This window comes from Canis lupus, chromosome 5 (genome assembly GCF_003254725.2).
Source record: "Canis lupus dingo isolate Sandy chromosome 5, ASM325472v2, whole genome shotgun sequence".
In the NCBI taxonomy this organism is placed as follows: Eukaryota; Metazoa; Chordata; class Mammalia; order Carnivora; family Canidae; genus Canis; species Canis lupus.
Genome location: NC_064247.1, coordinates 48,425,353 through 48,438,720, shown reverse-complemented (window position 1 = coordinate 48,438,720; position 13,368 = coordinate 48,425,353). Strand labels below are relative to the sequence as shown.

At 41.2% G+C, this 13,368-nt stretch overlaps 1 pseudogene; it reads right to left on the bottom strand.

Moving 5' to 3' along the window:
* Nucleotides 1-7,275: 7,275 nt before the first annotated feature.
* LOC112647135 (rRNA-processing protein FCF1 homolog) lies at nucleotides 7,276-11,998 on the bottom strand (annotated as a pseudogene).
* Between the last annotated feature and the right edge of the window lie 1,370 nt (nucleotides 11,999-13,368).

The window sequence follows — 13,368 nt, the reverse complement described above, 5'->3', positions numbered from 1 at the left end:
GTTTCTCCACTAAACTAGACACTCTCTATCCACTAGATATTATTTTTATTTGTATTTGCAGCCCTAGGGGCTAAAAGAAGGTCTGACATATGCTAGGTGATGAGTAAGTGTTTGTTGAATGAATGAATGAATTTTATGATATTGGTGTGGCAGGCAAAATAAATGCTCCCCCCAAGATGTCTACATTCTCATGCCCAGAACCTTTAAATATATTCTTTTACACAGCAAAAAGGACCTTGAAGGTGTGATTACATTAAGAATCTTACAGTGGAGGGATTATTATTATTCCCAACTTACCCCAAGAAAACCGAGGTCTAGAGGCACCTGGGTGGCTAGGTCAGTTAGGTGTCTGCCTTCAGCTTGGGTCATGACCTCAGGGTCCTGAGATCCGGCCCCATGATGGGCTCCCTGCTCAGTGAGGAGTCTGCTTCTCTCTCTGCCCCTCCCCCTGCTCATGCTGGTCTCCCTCTTCTCTGAAATAAATAAATAAAATAAAACAAAATAAGAAAACCGAGGTCTAGAAAAATTAAGTTACTTGATCGAGATCACAGTTAGCAAGTAGCAGAACAGGATTTGAATTCAGATAGCCTGACTCCACATCACCCTACCTCCTGTGTTAGGACTGAGATGCGTGGAAAATAATAGAGAAATAGAAGACTCAGTCTGGGCCTTTGAGGAGCTTACAAAGAGGATGGGAAAGAACACTCCAATGTAAATGCCACATTCGAGAGTATATCACAGAAGATAAGTGATCTATGACCTAGTTTAAAGAAGAAAAGAGGACAAGAAAGCTGGAATATTCAGAACCGGATGGAGCTGGACCTCCAGGGTACATGGGCTACAGATGGGCAGTGCACAGTGGAGCTTTCTCCCGGGCTGTGGAAATGGAATGAGAGAAGGAGCAGTGGTGTTAACGAATGGGGAAATGAGGGAAACAAAATAAAAAGCCCATGAGGGGGAAAAAATCTGAGAAAGAAAAACAAAAAGATAAAATACTTAATTACTTTTATGGCAATAGCAACATTTATTGAGCACCTCCTCCACCATAAAGGGAACATTCACATTTGTTAACTTTATTTAATCCTCACAAAACCCCTGCTAAATCAGTATTATTAGCCTCATTTTTACAAAAGAGGAAATTAAACGCCCAGCGAGATTAAGTAATTGCTGAAAGGCACATACCCAGTAAGCTTGACTCTAAAATTCGTGCTCTGTCCTCTGTTCCCTTTTGCCCCTATAATAATCATTTCAGCCCTTCTCTGAGAAGGAGCAAATTCTCACCAGAGTAAGAACAACAGGTGGAGCTAAGACCCTAGAAAGAGCTGGTTTGGAAGGCAGTGGGCTCAGGGTAGCCACTGACGCTAGCTTTGCCAGCCAGTTGTTCAAGGGGTGCTTGTGACGAGCTCTGTGCTAAGTGCTGGCATCGGAGAGACCTCAGCAGAACAACCCCCATCTTCCCTGCCCTCCCTGGGGCACCCACTGTGTAGTGAGGGAGACAGAGGAGTCAAGACTTTACCCCACTGACTTCAGGTTAGTGTTTACCTGCAGGGAGGAAAGATGGAGAAAGGTTTGGGAGGGGCAAGGTTTTAGTTATGTCAAAACTAACATGTATGTAACTAAGATGAAGGGAAGTAGTGTAATGGACACCTGTGTTACACATATGCTAGTGATTCACCCTACGTGCTTCTGATTTCTCTTTTTTCTCTTGTGAAATAAGAGGTTAGGACACATTTCCCTCACTCCAAGGGGTCAGCTCACAAGTACTGGTGGTAGAGAGAGGGGAACCATGGTGGCTGGGACTCACTAAGGATAAACCTGTTAATCTAAGAAAAGGGATTTGGATTTCATCTTATAAATGAAATAGGGAGCTTCCGAAAAGCCCCAAGCAGCATAGAGATGATCAGATTTGCTTTTCAGAAAGATCAGTATGAGGACGCCTGGGTGGCTCAGGGGTTGTGCCTCTGCCTTTGGCTCAGGGTGTGATCTTGAGCCTGGAGTCTCGGGACTCCAGAAGCAGCATGGAGCCTGCTTCTCCCTCTGCCTGTGTCTCTGCCTCTCTCTGTGTGTCTCTCACGAATAAATAAATAAGATCTTTAAAAAGAAAGATCAGTATGGTGGGAGCAGGAATGGTGGATGGAGAAGAAGCTGGGACTGACCAGGTAGACCAGACAGGAGTTTGTCACAAGCTCCCAGATAACAGGGATTCAGGTGCCTGAAAAACAGTTGGAGTGAGGATGAAGTAATGATTTGAAAGTACTTATAAGGTGGAATTGAATGTATTGGATGTAGGGAGAAGAGAGTTATCATCAATGATAACTGCTAAGGGGCACCTGTCTGGCTAGATCTATGGAACGTGCAACTCTTCATCTTGGAGCTGTGAGTTTGAGTCCCATACTGGGCACAGAGATTACTTAAAAAAATAAAATCTTTAAAAAGAGAGAGAGTGAGAGAGAAGGAAAGAACAAATGAACTGCTGAGTTTTGCCCATGGTAGAGGTGCTGCTATCTCCCACCATAAGGACACTGGAGGAATAAATTTAGAAATGAAGATGAGGCGGTGCCTGAGTGGCTCAGTGGTTGAGCATCTGCCTTCAGCTCAGGTCGTGATTCTGGGGTCCTGGGATCGAGTCATACATCAGGCTCCCTGCAGGGAGCCTGCTCCTCCCTCAGTCTATGTCTCTGCCTCTCTCTCTGTGTCTTCATGAATAGATAAAGTCTTTAAAAAAAAAAAAAAAGAAAGAAAGAAAAACAAATGAAGATGAGTTTTCTATAAATGGTGCTGGAACAACTGGACATCCACATTAAAAAAAAATCTATTGACACAGGCCTTACTTATACCCTTCCCAAAAATTAACTCAAAATGGATCACAGACCTAAATGTAAAATGCAAAACTATAAAACTCTTAGAAGGTAACATAGGAGAAAATCTAGATGACCTTGGATTGGGTAATGACTTTTTAGATATACAATACCAAAGGCACAATCCATGAAAGAATTAACTGTTATGCTGGGCTTCATTAAAACCAACACTTTTTACTTTGTGAAAGACACTTTTAAGAGAATGAGAAGACAAGCCACAGACTGAAAGGAAATACTTGTACAAGACACATCTGATAAAAGACTGCTCTCCAGAGTATATGAAGAACTCTTAAAATTCAACAATAAGTATACAAATAACACATCTACAAATGGGCCAAAGACTTTAACAGACATCTCACCAAAGATCTACAGATGACAAATAATCATATGAAAGCCTCCTTCACAGGGATCCCTGGGTGGCTCAGTGGTTTAGTGCCTGCCTTTGACCCAGGGCGTGATCCTGGAGTCCTGGGATTGAGTCCCACATCAGGCTCCCTGCGGGCAGCCTGCTTCTCCCTCTGCCTGTGTCTGCCTCTCTCTCTCTCTGTGTGTGTCTCTCATGAATAAATAAATAAAATCTTTAATAAAAACCTCCTTCATATCATAGGTCATAAGAAAAATGCAAATTAAAACAAGAAGAGGGGCAGCCCGGGTGGCTCAGCAGTTTAGCACCACCCTCAGCCTGAGGCGTGATCCTGGAGACCTGAGATCGAGTCCCATGTCGGACTTCCTGTGAGGAGTCTGCTTCTCCCTCTGCCTGTGTCTCTGCCTCTCTCTCTCTCTGTGTGTCTCTCATGAATAAATAAAATCTTTAAAAATAAATAAATAAAGCAAGAAGATACCACTACAAACCTATTACAATGAGCAAAATTCAAAACACTGATAAGACCAAATGCTGGTGAAAATTGAGGGCTACAGGAACTCTCATTCATTGCTGGTGGAAATGTCAAATAATATGGCCTTTTGGAAGACAATGTAAAGGTTTCTCACAAAACTGAACATCCCCTTACCACACATTCCAGTGATCATGCTCCTTGGTATTTACCCACAGTTATTGAAAAGATATGTCCACATAAAAACCTTCACACAGATGCTTGTAGCAGCTTTACTCATAGTTGCCAAAACTTGGAAATGACCACAATGTCCTTCAGTGGATGAATAAATAAATAAAGTGGGGTACATCCAGACAATGGAATATTATCCAGCACTAAAAGAAATGAGTCGTCAAGCCATGAAAAGACAGGGAGAAGTGTAGATGCACATTCCTAAGTGAAAGAAGCCAATCTGAAAGGGCTGCATACTGCACAATTCTAACAATAATCTGGAAAGGCAAAACTATGGAAACAGTAAAAAGATTCGTGGTTGCCAGGGGTTAGAGGGGAGGGAGGTTTGAGTAAGCAGAGAACAGAGGATTTCCAGCCCCGAGAAAATATAGTATCTGTATGATACTATAATGGTGGATACATGTTACAACACATTTGTACAAACCCGTAGAATGCACAACACCAAGAGTGAATCCTGACATGAACTATGGACTTCTGGTGATTATGACCTGTGGGTGTAGGTTCATCTATGATAACAAAGTGCCACTCTGGTGAGAGATGTGGATAATGGGGCAGGCTATGCATGGGTGGGGCCAGGATATATATGGGAAATCTCTGTACCTTCTGCTCAGCTTTGCTGTGACCTAAAACCGCTCTAAAAAATAAAGCCTCTTATAAAAAAGAAGCTGAGAATAATTTTGAAAATGCTGCATATAGACCCTGAAGAAATATAAATAGAAACATTTAATGGGTAGTTTGTATTACTACTTCCTTCTCAACTTATGGATGAGGGAACTGAGACTCAAAGCAGGGAGGATTTTGCTCAAGGTCACACAACACACTAACTGCAGAGGGTAGAATTTTAACTTGGGAAGTTTAACTCCTAAGCCAACAGAAGTAGCCATGTGTAAAATGGGTTCTGAGGCTTGCCTTAGTTTCTTATTATGGCTGTGCCATTTTGAAAGTAGAAAAGGTCTCCCTCTGCCTGTATCTCTGCCTCTCTCTCTCTGTGTGTGACTATCATGAATAAATAAATAAAATTTTTAAAAATCTGCATTACAAAAAATTAAATAACATAAAAGTAGAAAAGTTGAGAGTGCCTGGCAGGCTCAGTTGGTGGAGCACACGACTGACACTTGATCTCGGAGTTGTGAGTCTGATCTCCACAATAGGTGTAGAAATTACTTTAAAGAAAAAAAAAAAAAACTTTAAAAAAAGTGGAAAATGTAAAGGGGCCTAAACTGAGGTAAGCGTCCAATACTTCACTAATAGGGGTCAAATGTTGATATTAGTACACTGTGACAAGTTATGGATGTCTGATGTAATGTTAAGAGCAACCACTCAAGAAAATTATGCAGAGTGATATACTCCAAAGCATGGTAAATAAAGAAATGTCAATTTAAAAAAATGTTCAGGTAATGCCCAAGAGGCAAAAAAGAGAAACAGAATGAGAAGCAGAGAAAGACAAAAAAACAAGTAATAGATGGCAGATTTAAGCCTAACAGGTCAATAATTAATTTAAATGCAAATGGCCTAAACATAACCATTAAAAGACAAGGACTAGCATAATGGGAAAAAGGGATGATCCCACAACATGCTGTCTATAAGTAATTCACTTTGAACGTAACAACTATAGTAGTTTCCTAGTGGGGCAGCAACAAATTATGGTAGACTTAGTGGCTTAAAACAACCCACATGTATAATCTTTCAGTTCTAGAAGTTACTAGTCTGAGATGGGTCTTACAAGGCTAAAATCAAGGTGTCAGTGACTTGTGTTCCTCCGGAGGCTCCAGGGGAGAATCCCTTCCCTCTTTTCCTAGCTTCTAACACCCACTTACATTCCTTGGCCCATGGTTCCTCCCTCTATCTGAAAAGCCAGTGGTGTGGAATCTTCAAATCTCTCTCCTCTCTGGCCTCTGGTCAGTCATCTTATCTTTAGCTCTCCTTCTTTCCTCTGTCCCTTGTAAGGGCTCTTACGATTGTATTGAGCCCACCCATACAATTCAAGATGATCTTCCCATTTTATGAACTTAATTTAATCACCCACACTAAGTCCTTGTTGTCACATAAAGTAACATATTCCCAGGTTCTGGGGATTAGGACATTGACATCTCCAGAAGGCTATTAGTCTTCCTACCAACACGATAATCAAGTCAGGAAAGTACATAATGACATATAATAATATGACACATATTAGGTGATTTAGTAGCGCCCCCCCCCCCCCAATCTATCTCCTTCCTATTGTTTCTGATAATCTATTTACTGGTCTTTTTTTCCTTTTCTTTCTTTCTTTTTCTTTTTTTTTTTTCCTTTTTGAGAACCACCTCTAGCAATCACCCATCCCATGGTAAGAATTTAATGTTGGGGGCACCCGGGTGGCTCAGTTGGTTAAGTGTCTGCCTTCAGCTCAGGTCATGATCCCAGAATCAAGCCCTCTGTCGGGTTCCCTGCTTAGCGGGGAGCCTGCTTCTTCCTCTCCCTGCGGCTCCCCCTGCTTGTGCACGTGCTGTGTCAAATTGAATAAATAAAATACTAAAAAAAAAAAAAAAAAAAGAATTCAATGTTGATAAAATTCTTTTTTTTAAATATTTTATTTTTTTATTCATGGAGACACACACACACAGAAACAGAGACATAGGCAGAGGGAAGAGCAGGCTCCCCATGGGGAACCTGATGTGACACTCGATCCCAGGACCTTGGGACCATGACCTGAGCCAAAGGCAGATGCTCAACCATTGAGCCACCTAGGCATCCCAACGTTGATAAAATTCTTATACTGTTCTAGGCACTGTCCCAAGCCCTGGGACCACCAAGGACTTGAATAAATCAGCATAGGCTCATTTCCTTACCACTCCCTCCCTGTAGACAATAATCAGGGTTGGGATCATGTTTGGATGCCAACCCCTAAAGTAAATTATTCAAAGCAGAAGGTTATTTAATCTCAGATTAATTTATATTCTTATTAACCTATTCTAGTGGGAATATCCGCTGAGCACCTATTACGTCCCAGGGACTGTTCTAAGAACTGATGGTACAGTGCTATCCAAGAAAAAGTCCCTGCCCTCACCAAGCTTACATTCTAGGAGGGGAACCAAAGGGAAAATAAGTAAACACATGTCATTTCAACTAGCATTAGTGCTGTGAAGAGAAATGAAGGGACCAGTGGAGGACTGACTGGGGTAGTACTCCAGAAGGACAGTCAGGGGGGATTATTTGAGCAGAGGTTCAAAGATATGAGGAAGCCAGGTTGCAAAAACCTGGGGAAGAGCATTCCAGGCAAAGGAAAGAGCCAGTATGAAAATCTTGAGGTAGGAACCAATTTGGCATATTTGAAGCACAACATGAAACCATTAAGAATCAGCAGGAAAGTGACATGTTCTCATTTACTTTTATTGTTTTGGCTGTGTGTGAACAATATATTGTTATATGTACAAGGGCAAGAGCAGAAGGGGTACGCAGTAGGTCAATATATAGTTGAGAATTAATAATAAATTCATGCCTTTCAAATACCCTTTTAAAGACTTGCTGTAGTTATTTAGAGCAATTTGTGTCGTCTCCAGCCACTTCAACACTTGATTCAATCACAAATCACATAAAGAAAACATGTCATTTCCCCTATGTTTCTAATGTTGCGATTATCAAATGAATAGTCAAATTTTGAGGTTTGTCTGAAAACCAAAAACGGACCCTTAAGTCTTCATAATCACACCCTCTTACATATAAAATAAGCTCACATGATTAAAAATTCCAAACACCACATATTTTCTAAAGTGTTCTGGTAAGACGACGTTTTTCTTTGGCATAGCAGCCCAAAGAGCTCTAACCTTCATCATTTTTCAAGTTTTAATCTCCACATGGCTTGGCATATTCTGATAACATTGACAAGGTAAAAGCAGCATTTTGTTCTATGTGTAGCAATTGCTTGCAATTAACCTTAATTTGGGCTGAAAGTAGCAACATTTCTGCCTCATAGCAACATTTCTAAATGTATTAGACAGATATCTCCAACAAACTTCATATTAAAAGCAACAAAAACAAAATCTACCACATTGCAGCCTTCCCTTACTTAAGGAAAAGTCTTCAAGCACCAAAGGTGCCAATAAGACTACTCTCTTGGGGGGCACCTGGGTGGCTCAGTCGATTGACCCACCTGCCTTCAGCTGAGGTCATGATCTCAGGGTCCTGGGATCAAGCCCAGCCTTGGGTTCCCTGCACAACGGGGAGTCTGTTTGTCCCTCTCCTTCTGTCTCTTCCTCACCCCTGCTCAAAAAAGACTACTTTCTTGAGAAAGTAGAGATTTTTGGCCCGTATTACACAGAGTGGCTATATGTAATGATTGTGTTAATAAAGGTAAGAAAAATGTAGGTAAATAATGCTCCAAGAACACACCTTACCTTCCTTCTGTAAGACAAACTTTCGAGGGCAGCTCTGGTGGCCCAGCAGTTTAGTGCCACCTTCAGCCGGGGGTGCGATCCTGGAGACCCGGGGTCAAGTCCCACATCGGTCTCCCCGCATGGAGCCTGCTTCTCTCTCTCTCTGCCTGTGTCTCTGCCTCTCTCTCTCTCTCTCTGTGTCTCTCATGAATAAATAAATAAAATCTTAAAAAAAAAAAAAAGACGAACTTTTGAGCCAACTGGTATTTCACTCTAGGTATGACCACACTATGGCCCAAGTATGTGGAAGTCCTTGCAAATTCAGAGGGACCCACCCAATGCCTAATGTCGTCATTCTATTCCTTTAAAATATATTCAATAAATAATGACCGTTACCTATGTCATTTTTAATCTCTCAACATCACCTAATTGATATGATGATCCCTGTTTATATGAAGTCAGAGGGGCTCGGAACTGTATGTGTTTAGTCACAAAACAAGCAACAAAGGCAGGATACTGACTCAGGCCTGGTTCTACAGTACTGCTTTGATGCTTTTCCCACCAAACTGTGCTGGTTGGATGTCAGACCTTTGATACCATGTGTTAGATCTGCCTTTTTCTTTTAAATGTATTATCTATTCTTTAAAGTCAGAGTCACATCAGGGATTAGGGTAAGTGTATCTTGAGGAAGAAGGAGAGGGGAGGAAAAGAACAAGATTTTCTTGAGTTCTAATTTACCCATATTATCATTTACTGTGTCAAATATGTGCATGCAAATAATGCATGTTTATTGTGGAAGTTAGAAAATTCAGATAAACCAAAGACCAAAAACAAAAAACAAAAAACAAAACCCACCCTAACTAAATAAAAATCACCTGCAATCCCACCATCTACAGATGTGTCTGGATCATCTGACGTCAGCAGGACTAAGCAGAGCTTATAACAGTATGGTCCCACCTACCATCTGTCTCCTTGTCGTGCAAACATAATCAGACTTGTGCTGCAAATGTCAGATAAGGCGGCAGCAGAAAAATCTGGGTTTTACAAAATCATTGCTCCATCTATAGTCTCATTTAGATATTCATAAACCATGTTGGCATCTGCATGATGTAAAGTTGAGAAGTTTAAATGTTTTATTTTATTTTATTTATGTATTCATGAGAGACACACAGAGAGAGGCAGAGACATAGGCAGAGGGAGAAGCAGGCTTCCTGTCAGGAGCCCAATGTGGGACTTGATCATAGGACCCCGAGATCAGGACCTGAGGCAAAGGCAGATGCTCAACCACTGAGCTACTCAGGTGCCCCTAAATAAGTTTGTTTTTTTTATTTTTAAAATATTTTATTTATTCATGAGAGAGAGAGAGACAGAGAGACAGAGAGAGGCAGTGACACAGGCAGAGGGAGAAGCAGGCTCCATGCAGGGAGCCCGAAGTGGGACTCGATCCCGGGTTTCCAGGATCAGGCCCCAGGCTGAAGGCAAGTGCTAAGCTGCTGAGCCACCCGGGTTGCCCAAGTTTGTGTTTTTAAACAGCAAACTATTGGTTAAGTAAAAACCTCAGTATAGGCAGATAATTTCCATACTGAAAACATTAAACAATCTATTAAGGAACATCTCTTATTACGTAGTCATTAGCAGTGTCTCATAGAATTAAACAGTTGTAACTATCCCATTGTAGGCAGGATAACAGGTAAAGATATGGGTTTCAATCCTGGCTTCAACACTTATTTCATGGCCTTAAGCAAGTCATTCAATTTTTGTGGGACTCACTTATCTTGAAAATGGGGATGATGATATTAACTCTTTAGAAAGATCCTACAGAAATGTTGTGAGGACTAAATCATTTAAAATATAAAATGAGCTTAGCATAGGGGCATCTGGGTGGGTCAGTCAGTTAAGTGTCTGCCTTCAGCTCAGGTCATGATCCTGAGGTCCTGGGGTTGAGCACCCCCATTGTGATCCCTGTTCCGTGGGGAGTCCACTTCTCCCTCTGCCTCTGCTCCTGCTCTCTCTCTCAAATAAATCGATATTTTTTTAAATGAGCTTAGCATAACACCCTGCACATGGTAAGGGTAAAAGGATCTTTTAAGTTAAAATCCTTGAAATTCGGGCAGCCCCGGGGGTGGGGGTGGGGGGGCGCTCAGTGGTTTAGCGCCACCTTCAGCCCGGGGCCTGATCCTGGAGACCCGGGATCGAATCCCACATTGGGCTCCCGGTGCATGGAGCCTGCTTCTCCCTCTGCCTGTGTCTCTGCCTCTCTCTCTCTCTCTCTGTGTCTCTCATGAATAAATAAATAAATCTTTTTAAAAAAAAATCCTTGAAATTCTAAGATTTTGAGCCTTGATATTTTTATAAATCCTTCCTAAAAATGTTTTTTTTTTTTTTTTTTTTTTTTTTTAATATCTGTTTTCTAAGAAGGTAGATAACATTCTGTCTCCATCAGACAATGACCGGCTTTAAGAGCATTGCTACATTTACTAAGAAATAAGATACTAGCTCTATTTAAAAAGTTAACTAGGCTGGCAGGCTCAGTTGGTAGAGCATCTGGCTCTTGATCTCAGGATAGTGAGTTTGAGTCCCATGTTGGATATAGAGATTAATTAAAAGAGACAGAGAGAGAGGCACCTAGGTGGCTCAACTGGTTAAACGTCTGACTCTTGATGTCGGCTCAGGTCATCTCAGGGTTGTGGGATCGAGCCCTGCATCCAGCTCTGTACTCAGCACAGTCTGCTTCAGAATCTCTCTCTGCCCCTCCTGCGCTACTCACACACACACACACTCTCAAATAGTAAGTAAATCTTAAAGAGAGGGGGAGAGAGATAATAAGAATAAATGTTATCATGGTCATCAACTCAGATACAAATGAATTAATCCAGGACTATTTGGGTACTCAGTGCTGTTTAGAATTTTTATTCATTCTTAATTAGTAACTTTTCTCATTTTCTGAATCTTCCTTTCTTTTCCTCTCAGTAGGGAAAAATAAAGACCATTGTGATTGAGCTTCTTTTATTTTTTTTTCTTCAACACAGCATCTAAAAGTGAGTATATTTAACCATATTCAGCTTGTAACAGAGCAAATGGATAAATGGAGAAATAATTCATGCTACAGCTTATTATTATATGAACGGGCAATAGAAAAGGTTGGTAGATGAAGGTAGTGGAACTCTTTTAGGAATTAGAACCAAGAGGCTCCATAATCATCTGGCATCCACTCAGTGTTGTCCCTATGGTTAACGAAATGTACCTGATGGGAACTCCAGGGATCTTTCAGATCTTTCATCTAAGGTCCCAGTCAACTGTGGCCACAATGTAAAACTTGTGAGCTACTCTCTGCACAGAAACAGTCATCTGCAAAGGTTCCTTTGTGTGTGGACAGTAATTGTTCAAATCTTAGATCCCTGGCAATCTTTAGAGTCACTGGATACTTCGGCCCCAATTTCTCAATTTCAGCCATTGTGGTCAGTTATTCGAGGGATAAGACAGTCCATCATTGACTGTACTAAGTCGAGTTTGGCTTCAATGGGAAAGTTGATAAAGTTGGTATCAACCAGGATGTGGCCCGGTGGGCCCAGCTAAATGTTATATTGGAAGAATAAGCAGGAAGGATGTTGAGAGACTTCTCTTTCCTTCAGCACACTGGCATCTTTTCTTTCTTTTTAGTTATGTCAATCTAGTCCTCTCTTTGTCTCTCATCTTTGAGACTAAGCATTCATTCCATGGTCACATATTTGCCTTCGTTTCCCCATATTCACACTGCACTCGTTTCTTCAGGGATCACCTACTTACTCCTTAAAAAGCCTCTATCTTGGGATCCCTGGGTGGCACAGCGGTTTGGCGCCTGCCTTTGGCCCAGGGCGCGATCCTGGAGACCCGGGAGAGTCCCATGTCGGGCTCCCGGTGCATGGAGCCTGCTTATCCCTCTGCCTATGTCTCTGCCTCTCTCTCTCTCTCTCTGTGACTATCATAAATAAATAAAAATTTAAAAAAATAAAAAAAAAGCCTCTATCTTGAAGTTTTCTGGAGGGCATTAGATAATTCAGTCCACTGTTGAACATCCTGGGCCAAACGAGTCACTTTGCTGTCCCTCCCTGATACTCATAACCAGCATCTTTTCTCCAGCAGTTGTCCTGTTTTCAAACAGCTGCTCTTCTGCAGCCTGTGGGATGTGAGGGGCAGCAATGAGCACCAGTGAGCAGTGGCCTAACTGCAGAGCAGTGGTACTTACAAGTCCCTACAGTATCTGAACCACAGTTAATCTGCACCAGGATAATTGAGGGTTGACTGCCGTTTTGTTTGAACTCTTCTCCATTACCCTAGTTAGCCAGGACTGTATATGATTATTTTTTGACTAAGAATGGCAATTCTAGAGAAAAAGAATCAAACACGTTGCTGATTTACTGGAATAACTTAAATACCAAAGAATACATAAAGGAATTACATAAGTAAATTATGATACAGGCATGGAATATTGTGCAGTCATTAAAAATAATGTTGTAAGCCATTAAAATTGTGTTGTTAAAGAATATTTATTGAAATAGAAAAATCTTTACAATGTGAAGAAGCAGGCAACAAAACAATATGGAGACTATATTATTTTTGTGAAGGAACTGATGCATGAAAAAACTGGGACATATGTAAAAATATGAACATTGTTATCTTTGGGCAGTGGGATAAGGTTTTTTCTTTGTATTTTTTTTTAAGATCTTATTTATTTATTTGACAGAGCAAGCAAAATAGCACAAGCAGGGGCAGAGGCAGAGGGAGAAGCAGACTCCTCACTGAGCAGGGAGCACAATGTGGGACTCGATCCCAGGACCACGACCTAAGTCAAGGGCAGACACCCAACTGACTGAGTCACCCAGGTGCCCCATTTTCTTTGCACTTTTTGGTGTTTCCCAGAATTTTTGCATACTTGTATTAATTTTGTAAATAGAAAAATGCAAAATGAGAGAAAAGCAGAGGGAAGGTGCCAGAACCTGGGAATATCTACATTTAAGGTATTCGATGAGGAAGAGGAATGGACATCTCAGACTTGTACTTTTTAAGAACTAATTTTTCTTTTTGATAATTCTTGCTATTAGATCTATTTTAGCT